This window comes from Heloderma suspectum, chromosome 1 (genome assembly GCF_057233095.1).
Source record: "Heloderma suspectum isolate Gila_16-S chromosome 1, 16-S_ref, whole genome shotgun sequence".
NCBI lineage: Eukaryota > Metazoa > Chordata > Lepidosauria > Squamata > Helodermatidae > Heloderma > Heloderma suspectum.
In genome coordinates, this window is record NC_139458.1 from 249,507,131 (window position 1) to 249,521,121 (window position 13,991).

A 13,991-nucleotide genomic window follows, 5' to 3' on the forward strand; every position below is an offset into this window, starting at 1 on the left:
TTATCTGCAAAGTATTCTGCAAACAAGTCACAATGGGTTGCTGATTATTATGTGGATTCATCAACAGAAGCCTGTATAAGCCTTCTAACTACCCACAATAGCTCCACTGGACAACATTGTGCAGATGTAATGTGAGTGGAGAAATTTATTTATGTATGTATGTATGTATTGATTACATTTCTATACTGCCCAATAGCTGAAGCTCTCTGTGCAGTTTACAACAATTAAAACCATAAAAGATAACATGACAAAAACACAAAATAAAACTTTTAGAAGTTTAATAATACCATGTAAAACCAAAGTAAAACTTAGCAGCAATTACAGTCCAGGGAAAGCCTGGGTGAAAAGATGTGTTTTCAGGAGGCATTTAAAAGATGGCACATTTTCTGCTTCCCGAACTGCACAAGGGAGGGTTATAGCACCATCACAGAGTAAGTTTTCAAATCAGCTGTAAGCCATGTTTGGTTGGATTTGTCCTAAGAGTTCTGTCTGTCACCTGTTCTCTAGCTGTTATCCCAACCACTTCATCTGCAGCAACTCCTCTTGAAACCAGGGATCTCTTGATTCTAAAGGGCATCAAGGAACAATTGTGTAATTCCAACAATCAACCAGGGCATTGATAGGAGATCTTACTGAGTTAGTCAGCAACTCCTTGAAAATAGAAGGGATTCTGTTGGATCTAGTAGCTTCCAGGGAGGAACATTTTAACTGTTCTCTACCTCTGAATCAGTTACTGAACCCCATGACCCTCCATCTGTCAAGACAAGGGACTAAGGATTCCTCCAATCAAAGATCATTCTCCATAGATCTAGAACAAACAGTCAAATCTGAGCTATAAGCTGCTGTATGCTTTAGGATGGTGATATATTGACGCAGTCTCTATACTATTTATAACAAACCCACATTATGTACAACCCCCCTTGAAACAATACTAATGGGTATTGTTCATAACAGCTGGTTAAACCATTTCTGTTGCATCTATGCATTTTTAGTTGTTTCTTATTTCATAGTATAGAGATTGAATTCTTGTTTTCATACGTTGAGGTCTTACATTTCTGTTTCGTGGTTTCCTGTGGGGCCCTTTCCTCTCTGGTTTTGCAGATACCATGGAATAGCCTCATGGTCATATCCATCAAGTCCTCAACTATCCTTGACAAGCCAATATTGGCATGAATGTTGAAATTTCCCAACACCTAAAGTCTCGGGGTCTCCAGGTGGCTACTCACATTCTGTTATAGGGTTACTGGGTGGTTTGTTAGCCACCCCAGCCAGCCACCCTCATCAGGTTTGCACATGATGACAACTCATCCTAGGCAGGGGTAATTAGGGAAATGAGCCGATGCACGACCAGCACATGCAGGGGTGGTTAACAAGGTTAATTAACCACCCTCGTGTTATGTGAACTGGGCCCGTTCTTAGCAACCTCTGAAAGGTCAGCCAGGGAAGCAGCAAGGTTGTGGTACAGCAATAGAATCCCTAATCTGTTCCAACATGAGATACAAAACCCTCAGTAAATATAGTTTGTCCAGCTAGGCACCTGTTGGATAAGATAGGATTTTTGTGAATCACAGCAGACTCCATCTCTCCAACTCTCTTCCCTGTGCTGACTGTACTTAGTACCCATCTGGGCCAGAGTAGGACCCCCTACTTCTCTCAGCCATATTGGCTTTATCACCAAGACAAAGTCCTGGGCTAGCACTGTTATATTACAGATCTATCTGGCATTAGACAGTATCAGCTGCAGAGAAAGGCAGGAGTTGACAGGGGACCCCAGCATCTCAGGGTTGGGGGAATGACCAGAATGAGGAACTAATTGTCTGATCCTGACCCATCCAGTCCCAATGCCATATCTCTTTCTCTTCCCCAATATAGTCAATAGTGGCCTGGGCTTCCTCTCCCCCCCCCCGCCCCCCCCGCCACCCATGCAAAAGTAGGCCTGAGTGACACTACTTTTAACAGATCAAGCACTAAAGAGGTTCAGTGTGCATTTTATTTGCATCACAGGATGCAGTTCCATTGATCAGGCAAGACAACAACCCCCCATCCTGGAAACTGAACTTAGCAGCTAAGTCCAAACACCAGTATGTTATATTCCTGCTCTCTACAAATGACAAATACTAGAGCTTCTTTTTATCATGGTTCCTTCAAATGATCAATTCTCACTTCTGCTTTGTCATAAACACAGGGCAGTAAGAAGCAATTGCTACTTGACAGCAGAGCCATATTTGATTCTGGAGTGATAGTAGCAACTCTGCCATATAAGGTGTGGCCTGCATGTTATGCTTACCATTTAGAAATGTCACTGTGTGAATATCTTGTCTCCTTGCCTCTCTAATGTGTAGTACTGATAAATACCCTCATCTACTTCACCATGTACATGCATGTGTTACAGAGACAATAGTCATGATGTGAAGGCATTTCTGTTTCAGTATGTAGGAATGGTTCTAAGTCAAGACTTATCAAGGGACAAATGCTTCAGAAAAGTAGAATCTTTACACATTTAGCAGAAAGAAAAGAAAGGGGGTTGAAAGCAAGACATCAGACAGGAAATAGCCAAGGAGCCTTCAGCTGCTTGTTGAGCACAAGCCTAGAATGTGGCAAAGCAATTATAGAGAGAACAGATAGTCAGTAATAGTTGATTGGTTACTTGTCAGAAGTCCAGTGTAGAAGTTGGACTAAGTTGGTGTCTGTTAGTTGCCTCTTAAGGGATGAATAACAGGGTGATGGATCAAATTACTTTACAAGGACTTTCCCTTTCCTAACCACCACAATACTTGGGGTATCTAAGAGGAGATTGCTTGTACCTCTTTCTGTGTTGTATTGACTTCTTACAGTACATTCTGTAGTAAGTAATACTGAGAGGGTGGGGAGTTCCAGTGAAATGTCTCATGCTGTACCGTAGCTCAACTTATTATCTGTAGGGGACAATCCTGTGTAAGTACAACAAAACAGTTTCATAGATCCATTCTATGAATGGTAGAATATGGATCGCAAACTTACTTAGGAACACACAATTTATTTAGTGGATTGCTTTGCTGGAAGTGATGTATGCCTTGTCATAGGACTTGAGGCAACAAGATTTGTGTGACTATAGGTTTTTGTTGAACAAATCATTTTTAATACATTGTATGGTTCTATATTAAGAACCACAACTTGATGGACTCTCATTGGAATGCATTCCCATGAAAATAGATGGAGCTACTCATTGAGTAAGGTTCAGCTCAAAATGGCTTTAAGGTTTCAAATGCAGCACTCAATGAATGTTGTGGTACAACAATGTATAGTTAACTACAGAGCTTTGCCTTGCAATGTAAAGCCCATAAAATCCAGAGTGTATTTTAGTCCTTTTTTTAATGTCCTTTCAAACGTAGAGGAAAATAATAAATATTGAGAGGAATGAGATGGCATATTTAATATTTAATAATCAAAAGTGTTACAAGAGGCATGAAATGAGGAAGTACAACTCCTCACTTCCTTTTTCAGTGCTTACTAGAATGTCAAAAGCCATTTAAGAAGACAAATACTTGATGTTTTAATTTTGTGTGTGTGTGTGTTGGGGGGGTGTTTACTGTAAGCTTTGCAAGCTTTTTTGTGGAAAAGTGGCCTATAAATACTAAAATAAATCCCAGCATTAATGAGAGAGCCATATTAGGGTTGAAGGAAGAGGCCTTGAGGTAAATGGGACAGAAAGAACTGTGAGGGTAGAGAAGTCAAGCCAAGTGAAACGCGTGGAAGGTGAGAGACTGGAATAAATAGGGTCCAAAACTGGGAAGCCTGGGTACAGAGAAGAACACTGATAGGAAGATATAGTTAGAAACAGTGTCCTGCAAATGGAAGGCTTCCTTCTGTTCATGAAAGGGGTTGAAATACAGCCGGAGCTCCTGCTGGAGGAAGGGGGGAGGCAATTTTTGCCAATTCCCCCTCCTCGCTGCAGCCCTCATTCCACTTCCCACTCTGGTCCGGGGGGTCACTCAACCCTCTGGAGCAGCTTTACAGTGTGCTGTAGGAGGAAGAATAGCTGAAAACCTCCTTCCTCCTCTGCTTTCAGTAAGAGTGTCCTGTGAGTGGAATTTCACTCACAAGAGTTCTGGAGCCACCCCATATAGCCCGCCTCTCATCTGTTTGGCACCAGGTTAAGACTGTCCTCTACTCCCAGGCATTTAATGGCAGATGATGTGGCATTTATGCCAGCAGTTTGAATAGGTCTAGTATTTTATTGAAATTGTTTTTAGCTGTTTAAATTGTTTTTAAATTTTGTATATTTAAATTTTAATGTGTATTTTACATATCTTGTGAGTTCTCATGAGCCACCCAGACAGCTTCAGGTATTGGGCGGTAAAGAAATGAAATTATTATTATTATTATTATTATTAATAATAATAATAATAATAATATCTTTGCAGTCGACTGTCCTGGATGCCACATAACCAGCAATCGTGATTCCTCCTGGTTACAGGCTTTCCTGTGCCTCATCCCTTGCATCCACTTGCTGGAGGCATTGCACCGAAGATCCTATTATTCTGATTGGCAGACAGCAAGGGAGATATTAATTCATCACTCCACCTTTGTCTGTTGAAAGCAGCAAGCTGAGCAGTCTCTGTTCTAGGTATAGTAATGGTGTCCAGGGCATGTGTGGGCAAGGGAGATTAACTGGCCATGGTGCAGGGTCTTTTTGGTTACAGTGCCAACTTCGTGGAATGCCCTGACCAAGGAGGCCTGCCTGGCTCCAACATTGAGTGTTTTAGTTGCAGGCCTAAAATGTGGCTTTGTGGGGTGGGGTTAATTGGTTGGGTACTGCCTACCTTTTTCATTGTTGTGTTTTAATTGTGTTTTTATGGATCTATTTTTATATTTTAATTAAGATGTTTTAAATCTGTATTATATTATTGTTAGGCACCTTGAGCACCATTTTTGGTGAAAAGGTAGGAGTTTGAATGAATGAATGAATGAATGAATGATAGAAATGTCTTTGGTATTTGCTGACTGCTGATTTTGTTTGCACCCTTGAAATTGTGGTGGGTCTGTGCCCTCCATCCCTTTTACTGATCTGCCTACTGATTTGATTGCTTTGTTGGCATCTGCCTTTGATACTATTTTGTAATCTGCTCTTGTATATATTCTTGTCTGTAGCTGTTGTTTGTTCTATTCATTGCTGTGAAATTTGATGGTTATTTAATTGCTGCTAGCCACTTGAATTTCTTTGGCTTGAAGAAGCACCATACAAACTCCATAAACAAACAAACAAATAAATAAAATACAACTTCTAGAAAAGTTCCTAAGTGAGAGGAAGCATAAAGAAATATAGATTTTAGCACATGCACAAAACTGTTTGTTTAAGGGAGAAACAAGGAGGGAGATGCTTATCACCCTGTGTAACACATGTTTATGTACTTCTCAGAAATGATTATTGGAACTTATTATAACTTCTCCCTGGATATACAAGATATTTTCATACGACAACAAAATTAAACTTGCACCTTCTTAACTGATTTTCCTTGATATGATGGCACTTGTCAGGATCACAACAGAGTATAAAATGCATCTCACAGGCCTTTCTGTAAACCAGTTTTTGTGGATGGAAAAAAAGAAGAGCAAGCTGTGGTTTCAGGTGTCTTTTCTTTCTTAATTTTCCACCCAAATAATACTAATTGAGAATTAAGAAAGCAGGCTGAAATCTTGTGACTTCACTTAGATACTGATCCAAACATTTTTGGCTGCTTTGCCAATGCAGATACCCTAGTTGTTGTTTTTGATTCCAGCATGTATGGGGACCCAAGGACTCAACTACTATAAATTCAAGCTATGTTCTTAGACTACACTGTGCCCTGCTTTTGTAATGGAAATGAAAGGCACAAAGTGCCTCTTTGATAATATGCAGTCAGGAGACAGACAAGGTTTCACTCAAACAGTTAAAGTAATTCATAAAGCTGAAAAGAGGGCAAGACAGCATTACGATTTTTTAAAACTATAAATGTATTATGGATCTGTGTAAATTTAACAATATAAATATTCCAGATGCAAAACCTTATGATGAAAATATTATCATTAGTTTTGCTTTATAGGAAAAAGGTTTCCTATAGGAATGCATTACGTTTATCGTGGGCAAGGCAGAACTTTTTAAAAAAATACTAATTCCCCCCACTGCCCCCAATATATATTCAGCCAAGCACACTGCTTTGATGAACCCTCTTTGGGGACATTTTCCAGTCTCGCTCATGTTAGGTCAGTTGCTTCAAGGCCCATTTCCATCCTTTTAAATTGCAGCTTGCAGTGCTGATTCATAGAACTTGCCGCTACCTTTTGTTTTGTTTTATTTTTCAGCTTGGGCAAGGAATCAGGTCTATGTGATAAGGAATAATTATCCTAGAATTTGAAGGAAGATAACTTAACCTAATTTTAACTTAGCAACAGCTTCTCTACAGAATGACCTGCAAATCTTCTATAGCCATAATGCTGTGGTATTATTACACTGGACAGTCTATTAGGCCTAGGACTGTTATTGACATGTGGTTACCAAAATGGAAGGGGCAATATATCACTGTGCTAGAATACACATTTGCTGGAAAACTTTGTGAAAAGACTACATTTGGAGAAATAGTATTGTTAAGGTATCTTTCTGGGCATAGCTCTGTTGTATTTTTACCATTTGCTGCTTTATGCCTCTACTTAAAAGGGGGAGGGGGTGGCCACCCTGTTTAAAAATACTTTTTATATCCAGATGGCTGTTCCTTAAATCATAGTAGTAAATTGTGAAAAAGAATGCAGAGTAGAAAATTGCACTTTTTGTCACTTTGATATATCCTGTTACTATTAAATGACTTCTGTGATTTAGAGAATTATGGTGGACAACACAGAGTGTGATGACCCACCTCCTGTTTCAGAATGGGGGAGGCAGAGAGTTGGAAGCAGTGAGAGCAAACTGTACTAGTAGTCCAGAGATGAATGACTGCACTAGATCACATCTCACTCCCTTCTATTTAAGTGGAGCTGAGCAGGGAGGAAAAGATTGACTGTATGTGTTGCAGTCTTTGTTCTTTTAGTCTCGGGTAAGGTATGCCTTGGACAGCTGGAATTCCCTCCCTTTAGAGGTTCACCGAAGTGTCTTTGGGGAAATATGTTAACACAGCTGCTAAAAGTCACTTCGGGCCTCAGAGGCTATTTGTGCTTCCAGTGACAAAGATAAATCAGTGAGTACCCCGAACTATGAATATAATCTTTTAAGGCAGGGGTGGGCAACTTGTGACCCTCCAGATGTTTTGGCCTACATCTGCCATCAGCCCTAGCCAGCATAACCAATGGTGAGAGATCATGGGAGTTGTAGGCCAAAACATCTGGAGGGCTACAAGTTGTCCACCTCTGCTTTTCGGGGAAGTGCAGTCATTTCTAGAATAGGCTGAACACGAGTTACATAGGTAGACAAATCACTAATAATTCCTCCTTCCTGTCTGGATTGAGCTTCAGTTTATTGTCCCTTACCCAGCCCATTACAGCTTCCAGGCACTGATTTAGCACTCCCACTGCCTCACCTGCATTAGATGAAACAGAAAAGTAGAGTTGGATGTCATCCACATATCAATGACATCTCGCTCCAGATCTCTAGATGACTTTGCTCAGAGATCTCACATATGTAGATAAATGCCAAGGAGTTGAGCAGAAATCCCCTAGCACCGCTTTTTGGAATCAGCCTTCTAGATATGAATGGAACTGCTGGAAAGTAGTATCTCCAAACCCAACTTGAACAGCTTCTCCAAAAAGATACCATAGTCTCTCCCAGCAAAGGTCATTTCAGAGGGTGACCAAGGTAGTTTCTGTGCCAAAATCATGCCTGAAATGGAAATGGACTGAGAACCAGTTTAATCCAAGAGTTTTTCAAGTTGGCTGGTGACCAACCAGGAAGGGAATGTTAGCCACTGGCTGATAATTATTCATGTCTTCCGGGTCCAAGGCATTTTTTTTAGGAACTGTCATATCACAGCCTCTCAAGATAGATGGGACTGCCCCCTTTGTCAAAGAGGTATTTACTATGTCCTGGACCCATCTGGACACATTAGATGTAATAAGCCAAAGCAAGGGTCGAGCATACAGGTAAACCTGGTCAAGCATCTTGTCCATGTCCTTAAGCCTTAATAACTGAAAGTCATTTAACAAAAGTGGACCAGATGGTGTCCTAGTCACTTCTGTGGTTGGTCTGCATTAACCGTGGTATCCAGATAGTGGGAGAGGCAAGCAATTTTATCCTTGCCATTTCTAGTAAACATTTATCAAGGATTCTTTCACATCTCCTACTAGGCCAGATTGCAGGAGAACCTGAACCACTTGGAAAAACTCTGTTGAATGGCACTGTGAAGATCTAAGGGTGATTTGAAAAATGGCCTCTTTATCAACATTACTGTCACAATGTAAGATTGATAGTGAGCACTTACATGTATCCAATTGGACTCATCACAAGTCTTTATCTGCTTGCATTCTAACTTTTCCCCAGTCTGCTTCATCGTGTCAGCTCAGGTATATGAAGGAGATGAATGGGCTCTGCTCAGTGGGAGGGGGCACTTGGGAATTATTGTGTTGACCTCCTGAATAATTTCTGCATTCCACAGAGCCACCAGGGCCACCTCTTCAACCAGGACCTTTAGAGGAATGCCATCCATATCAGCCAGAAAATCTCCCACAACTTCTGGAATCACTCAGATTCCATTGGTCTCCAAAAGCGGACCAACTTTAATCTTGGTGTAGATGTAACACTAAGGTAAAGGTAAAGGTGTCCCCAACCAGTTGTGTCCGACTCTAGGGTGCGGTGCTCATCCCCGTTTCTAAGCCGAAGAGCCAGCGCTGTCCGAAGACGCTTCCGTGGTCATGTTGCCGGCATGACTGAACACCGAGGTGCACGGAGCGCTGTTACCTTTCCCACCGAGGCGGTACTTATTTATCTACTTGCAATTTCTTGCTTTCGAACTGCTAGGTTGGCAGGAGCTGGGACTGAAGACGGGAGCTCACTCCGTCACACAGCACTCGGGTCTTGAACTGCTTACCTGCCGACCTTCCAGTCTGCAGTTCAGCATCTTAACCACTAAGCCACCGCGGTCCCCCAGATGTAACACTACACTAGGGTTAACACTGAACATGGAAAGGAGGTTGAATTCATGCAAGAAAGAGGAGATGACAGAGGGAAGGACTATGTGAATGCACAAGGCAGTCTAGATCGCTTAACCATGGTTAAGAGAATTGGAAATATTTCTATTAAAAGCCCCCACCCCCCACTCAAGTCAAGTTGATCATAGAGCGGAGATGGGATGGGATATAAAAGATACTGGGTTAGATCCAGACTTAGTCATTTGTAGAATAAACCCATTGAAATAAATAAGACTTAGTCATGTCTAGCTTAAGTCCCATTGATTTCACTGGATCTACTCTAAGTATGACTAAGTCTGGATCCAATCCAATGTAAGGTTCAGCTCTTTAGGAATTTAGAGTTGGCTTTCTTTTCAAGACACTAGAAAACTCCCCATTCAAATTTCTGGCATGGAACTCACTGGAGTTGTTCACGCAGTGTGTCAACCCAGAGTATGGGTTGAATATGGGTTGTCGTTGATCATGGGTTGTTGTATTGTGTGAACCTTTTTTGCTAACAAATTGTGGTTTGTTAATCATGAACAACCCACAAAGAGTACCCATGATTTGTTGTTGGGTTGTGAACTCTGCATTGTTTGTGGTTTGTTAACGTGGTTTGTTAACGTGGCTGGGTTCACACAACGCAGCAACCCAGGATTCAGCCACAACCCATATTCAACCCGTACTCAGCCCATACTTTGGGTTGTCATGTTGCATGAACCAGGTCATCAAGTGGCATTAGGCTGGTTATCAGTTTCATCCCCCTTCTGCAGTAAAAGGATAATAATGCTAACAGCTTCTGGAAGCAGGTTCTACTATTCAAAGAGATCCATTGGGCTGCAGTTACATGTGTATGTATATAATGTGTAATGTGCTCCGAGACTGTGTGTCTGAACTGCTTTCACTGCTCTAAGCATTATTATTATTTGTTACTAAAGTTTCATATGTCTTCACCTGTCCTGAGCCTAATCATAGGGCAGGTAGTAAATCTTAATTAAAATATTCTGTGCATTTTTTAAAGTACTATTGCAACTATTTGCTTGTTTGCATTACTCTGCCCCTCCCCCCATGAGTTATCCCTTTGGAGTAGTTTTGTATTGTTTTTAGTTGCTTTAAATGTAGCAATGTAAAATGCATTCTATAATGCATTCATCTTAAAATTAATTCATTCTAAAATACATTAATGATATCAGACGACCTGCACTTTGGATTTATCATCATAAGGATGAGGAAAATAGTACTGCATTTGTTATTCATTGAATGTAGTTGTTGGTGGTGGTGGGAGTAATAAATTGTTGCTAATGCATGCAACCTTCATAAGCAGCCAGTAGTTTTGTTGTAGTGTAAACTGGTGCCAGAGTTCTGTTGTGAGCCTGACTATTCTGAATTTGCTCGTTTATCTGAGCCACTTCCCTTCCACATTTGACCCTAGCTATGAAAGGTAAATTGCATTCTTCCAATATACATGTGCACTGGATTGATTCTAGGAAGGGACATAAGCCTCACCATACATAATCACTGTTTTATGGCTTTCACTCATTTGAAGGTGTTAATGCAGATCAAATGGAAAACACTCCAGGAAGAATAGTCCTGGCTACTGCTCTGCCCTATACGTGGTCCTAATCGTTAATTCTTATTGTAAGATCTAAAGGTAATTTCGTTTGCTCTCCTAATGTGTTACAGCTCTCCCAGAGGCTTGAGCATACCCTTTCTCAAATTCCCATCTTGATCAATTGTGTGCAAATAATTAAGCTTTTAAGAGATAGTGGTATGAGGCTAATGTACACAACAAAAGTAAAGATCTCAAGTCACTGTTTATCAAACAGTGGCCAAATCTCCTCTGATATCCCAAAGTGATCTTTGTGATAAGTATACTTCTTAGCTGAAATCAGCACTATGTTAATAATTGACTGGTTTTAAAGAGTTTTTATTCCCTAAAAAAAAGAAAAAAGATGGGCTGATCTTATGAAAACATACTGGTCACTCCTATATTAAAAGGGAATAGTCAGCAATAGCACAGAATTAATTTCCTATTTTTTATTATTATAATATGGCAGTTCTCAGAGCTGTCTCCTTTTCCTTTGCTGCAATGACTGCTGTTCCCTGTAGCATGTGCCTCACCAGCCCCGTGGGTGAGAATGCAACAAGGCTTTAAATGTTTTTACAGCAGCCTAGCCTGTGGCATGTTGATTTTTTGTCAAGGGTTTTGTTGTTCCTGTTTTTAGTCTATAAGGCAAAATTCATACTATCTGCAAAAAGCTTATAATAAAGATTCATAATGTTTCAGGTATTTGAAACATACTTCAATTCATTAAAAAGAAAAAGAAAAAAGACCCAGCCTCATTGTGAACTTTTGCTGGGAGAGATTATCTACATGAAGTAATGGCTTTCATGTGATTATAGCAATTACAGGTTTTTCATGAAACAGAACATTTATGCTACACTAAGCCAATAACCAGGCGGAGTGGGGTGTGGGGGAGAAGGATCAGATGACCATAAACAGGCCGTGGCTTTAAAGAATTTTGTTCTAATACTTTTAAAGTACTCAGTTTTTGTGTCTGTGTGTTTTTTACAGTAGCTGTATTATTCTGGTGGCTAATTTTATCTGTTCTTCTTGATTGGTAAAAACTCCAGAACAATTGAAAATTGCTTAATGGAGACAGGATTCTCAATCTGAGTAGCTTGAGGCTATCTTGAAAATTCTTCTTCCTGCATGGAATTAGGCACAGCTTACTCAGTTACGTAAAGTCAGATCACGTGCAAGGTGGCAAAGCAAAATGAGAAAGAGAAACAGTGTTCTTTGAACATCCGAGCAATAAACAGTTAATTGCAAATAAATAAAATGTATCAATCTGAACTGTAAGCATTTGGAAACAATGGAAGGGTTGCTCAGTGTATTGTGGAAGAATATAGTTCCTAAGAATTCTAAGAGTCACTGCATCACTAAAGAAGTGATCAGAACAGGCACAATGGCTAGCATAGTGTTGTAACATCACAACCTGTGGCACTGCTCCAGCCTAGCAAGTCTTCTTGCAACATTGCAGTAACTGGATGGATTAACACTGCTGCTGTACTAAGAACAAGTACCATTACCTGCCATTTTATGCAGAACTGTTTTATAGAACAAAAGTAGGTAGAGACAGTGGAACCTGGTAGAAAAGAGGGACTGAGGAACAACCCACAAGTGTCGAGTCCTAGGTATTGCAGGCATCACACAGTCCGACTGTGTTGGCACATCTTCAAATAAGGTGTTAGAAAGGAATTGCAACTGACACCCAGCCTAGAGGGATAAGCTCCCCCATTTGCCATACAAAGGTAACACCACTGGACCTACATTGCTGTGCAGCAACTATCTGTGACTTTGCAACTGTAGGTCTAATTACTTCAGGGGGCGTCAGGGGCTGACTATATTGCTGGGTATAACTAAAATGTATATCTTAGTTTTATTAAGTGACCTAACAAAAGTCAGAATGACAGCTAACCTTTTATATTGAGGTCAAAGACAAGTGATCATAGGTAAGCAGCTAGACAGTATTTTAAGGCAGCACTGGAGAGTCAAAACTATGAAGCAGGCGTGGTTTGTGCACCACAGTATTGTGGCTATTATTGTGAATGCAGTAGTGTGCTGGTGCATGGTCCACTAGCAAGGAAGGTGATGGTGGGAAGCAGTAGTGGGCCCCTCAGCAGTTTTTGGGCCCAGCAAATGCCCAGCCCGTCCCACTGCTGACGACTGTTGTGTACCAAGCATGTGTGTTTTGGACTGACGTGTAGCTGGCTCTGTGCAGTGCTGTAGTTGTCTGATGGCTTCAAGTTGTTGTTTTCAGCTCCCCACTCCCCACCATGCAAAGTATTCCCAGGTATGCAGGGCTGGTCATGCCATTAGGCAGAGTGATGCACCTGCCTCAGGTGGCAGATACGGGGGTGGGGGGGGTGCAGAGCAGTGGCAAGGCCTGTGCATGCCATGCAGCCTGCCCTCCTTCCCCTAAGCTAGTAGTAGAGGATGGTGTCCTGTCACCAATGTTGACATAAGATTCAACTGCAAGTCCAGTTGACTTATATATATGGAATAGGTGGGGTTAGGGGTGTCATCTTGTCCTTTGCCACAGTCAGCAAAATGTCTTGGGCTGGCCCTGCAGGTATGTGAGCATGTGGGAAAAAGTATCATGTACACCAGCGATTCATGCACACGGTCTTGGCAACTCAAAGAAGTACTTGGTAATTAACTCAAATTGTGTTTGAAATGTTTATGGGATCATCAATTTGAGGGGCGGGGGAGAGAAATGTGGAGAAAACACTGAATTTTGCCAGATTTTCGTAGAACTGAAATCATGTGACTTCTGTGAATTAAGATTAGATTAACAGCATTTTAAGTCGCAGTGAGTTGTATTCCTAATTTTTTTAAATTGGCCAGAATAGAATATTTTAAAACAGCATTGCTTCAGAGTGTTGTCTGTTGATGTTACTTTAAATTCTGCAGTATTTCAATAATAATGGATTAATATTTGCATGCATAAACTTGTCTGAACAGCAAAAGTTGAATTTCTAATTTAAACTTTGTATTCATAATTAATAGCAATTGAACTCTGCATGAGATGTATAAAATACAGCCATTTTGATCAGGAGTAGGTAGCTGTGTTTGTCCTCTAGAAGAAAATTCATAGGCACAGTGAATGTTAGTCAGTAAGATGTAGCCTCATCTTGGCATGAAGTCAGAATACAGAGATGTGCCGATAATCAAAAAAAGGTGTTCTGTAGTTTTGTACAAGCTGTAGAAAATGACAGCATGCATAATTCACTCAAATAAGAGTCAAAACTTTGTACAACTGCAATAACCATCTTTCCCTAGTATCAAAGTACTTGCTTTTATCCTAAGGAGCTCTTTC

General features: G+C 40.7%; 1 protein-coding gene across 2 annotated transcripts in view; it reads left to right on the forward strand.

Annotated features, from left to right (window-relative positions):
- MEIS1 (Meis homeobox 1) overlaps positions 1 to 13,991 on the forward strand; it is a 217,997-nt gene that overhangs the window by 149,412 nt on the left and 54,594 nt on the right. The window lies entirely within an intron of this gene.